The sequence below is a fragment of the Austrofundulus limnaeus genome, unplaced genomic scaffold (genome assembly GCF_001266775.1).
Source record: "Austrofundulus limnaeus strain Quisiro unplaced genomic scaffold, Austrofundulus_limnaeus-1.0 Scaffold743, whole genome shotgun sequence".
Classification (NCBI taxonomy): Eukaryota; Metazoa; Chordata; class Actinopteri; order Cyprinodontiformes; family Rivulidae; genus Austrofundulus; species Austrofundulus limnaeus.
The window spans coordinates 35,317-37,959 of NW_013953145.1; the positions used below are offsets into that span (position 1 = coordinate 35,317).

The window sequence follows — 2,643 nt, forward strand, 5'->3', positions numbered from 1 at the left end:
CCACACGCCCATGCCTTAGGGGATGTTCAGTGAGCACCCAGTACCACACAGATAAGACAGTTTCAGGATGTATACGGAATATAAAAGATACAGAACAAAGAAATGGTTTCAGATATTCCGGGGCATTTTTGCTGATACTTTCAGGTGAGGTTGTCTCTCATAAGTTTTTGGTGATGGTCTCACAACGCTACAGGAGTCAGAGGAACATGGCAGTCTTCCATTACATATGAATTCAGCCAACATCAGTTTCCTATTAAAACCAGGCAAAGACCCTGTACTACCTACAAGTTATCATCCCATTTTCCTTATCAATGTTGATATTAAAATAATTTGTAAAGCCTTCTCTAAAAAACTAGAGAAGATAATTTCTTTCGTAATTCATCCTGACCAAACCGGTTTCATAAAAGGAAGGCACTCGACTACAAATTCACGTAGGTTATATAATTTAATAGATTATTCGTACAGTTAAAAAACTGAAATTTCTATTTTGTCTTTAGATGCAGAAAAAGCATTTGATAAGAGTAAATTGGACATTTTTATTTGCAACCCTGCATAAATTTGGTTTTGGAATCTATTTTATTAATTGGTTAAAATATGATATAGTTCACCAACAGTGCGTAGGTATCAGGACAAATAATCAAATATCTTCTAGCCTTTGTCTACAGAGGGGCACCTGGCAGGGATGCCCACTGTCCCCTTCACTGTTTGCTATTTTTAATCAAACCTCTAGTAGCTGCAATCAGACAAACTGCAGATATTAAAGGCATACAATGTAAGAACATAGAACATAAAAGTAGTCTTTATGCTGGTGATGTTTGACTTTTCCTTAAGCACTTGGAAAACTCAAAATCTAAGGTTATTGAATTAATAAACTCTTTTTCAAAAGTTTCTGACTGTCATGATCTGTGTTTATTTTCCTTAGTTTTCTAGTGTTTTCAGTGTTCCCCTGTGTTTCTCAGCCCAGCTGCCCCACATTTCCTTGATCGTCACCCTTGTGTTTCTCCCCAGGTGTGTTCTGTTTAGTAATTAGTTTTCTGTGTATTTAAGCCCTGTCCTGTCTCTGTCTCTCGTCAGATCATTGTTTTGGTTGCTGTGTTCTGTTCCCCCGTCTCTGTGATCAACATCCGTAAGTTTGAGCTGTCTCTACAGCATTTTTTGTTATTTTAAAATAAATTTTTGTTCTACTTTTTGAGCCTGCCTGCACCCTGGGTTTGTTCCTGCCAGTTTCTCACACTGACTACTCTACAATTGGTTAAAATCTACAGTTCTTCCAATTAACTGTGCTTTTGGGTATTAATATATCTTCTAGATTGTAAGGTTTAATAAAATTAAACCACATACCTCTTTTAAAGAAAATTGAAGATCTTACTAGGTGGAGATTGTTTTTTCGTTGTTTGAATATTAAAGAAAAAAATAAGCACCATACACCCAAGCCTTAGGGGTTGTTCATTGAGCAACCAGTACCACACAGATAAGACAGTTTCAGGGCGTATACAGGATATAAATGTTACAGAAAAAAGAAACAGTTTCAGACCATCCGGGGCATTTTTGCTGATACTTTCAGGTGAGGTTTTCTCTAACAACTGTTTGGTGATTGTCTCACAAGATGTTTAACATGTAAACTCATGAGTATATTTCTCTCTGCTTTTGGTAAAATAAATCTTTAAATTTAGGTATTGTCTCCTATTCGGTCCTTTCTACAAACCAACCCAGGAAGGTGAGGGACAGCTGACCAGGTAAAAATCTTCACCTCAACACTAGTCATAACAGAATAAAAAGCAGGTTGTATTTTATTTAATGAATGGTGTCTTGTGCAGCATATTTTATAATAAGAAATAACAAATGATTAAATACATAATGCGTGCTATGTGCATAATCCAGTGTTGGTCTTTTACCTCAGATTAAATGTTTGGAGCAAACATTAAGTCCTTTTTTTTTTTTTTCCGGTCAAATTCAGCTCGTCCTATCGCTCGGACCCAGCTGCTTGTCTGCATCTTAGGCTAGGGAAAGTGAAAAAAATACTTGTTCCATGTGGGGATGATGGCTGTATCCTGAGTCACTAATGCGAGTACTGTAGCACAATGTTTTGTGGTCCTCCCGGTGGASTTTCATGCTGTTTTCCTGAATTTATTTAAGTTTAAACGGAGCTAAACTGGCGCTGCTACGAGACTTTGTACAAGCATCCATATATATGTATTCTCTTATGCATGGACATCACAGGAGCGCCATTGGGGTTGGGCAGACAACGTTTTGTCTGATTAGAGCCGGTGAGGTGCAGACTACACTGGGCTCCGCCTCTATACCAATCAGCGATAGCCTTAGAGGGCGGAGCTTACACRAAATAGAACGTTGGTTACATATTGTAACCCCAGATTAGTGTAAGCGCAGCCCTCTAAGCTCGAGGCCTCACCGTCTCCCATAGCTGAAGAGAAAAGCTATAAGGAGCAGATCCCACTGGTATTTATGGGGACAATGGGTGGGGCCCACGGTAGGTGGGCGTTGACTATTGGTTCTTCAGAATGCGCAGGGATGCGGGTATACCCATTAGCGATAGCTTAGAGGATTGTGTGAACCTGGGGTTACAATATGTATCCAACGTTCTCTATCCCCTCCTCAGCGTCCCTCATCTATGGAGGACCAAAC

At 39.2% G+C, this 2,643-nt stretch overlaps 1 protein-coding gene across 2 annotated transcripts in view; it reads left to right on the forward strand.

Moving 5' to 3' along the window:
• Nucleotides 1-102: 102 nt before the first annotated feature.
• The window catches only part of LOC106532282 (fucolectin), a 7,653-nt gene continuing 5,112 nt past the window's right edge, over nt 103-2,643 (forward strand). The window contains exons 1-3 of one of the 2 annotated variants that reach the window (XM_014028303.1): nt 103-144; nt 1,075-1,126; nt 1,674-1,736. The gene's annotated coding sequence lies outside the window, so the exon portion shown is untranslated. Of the gene's footprint in view, nt 145-1,074; nt 1,127-1,673; nt 1,737-2,643 lie in introns of those variants that run through there. The other variant, XM_014028304.1, reaches the window with a different exon arrangement.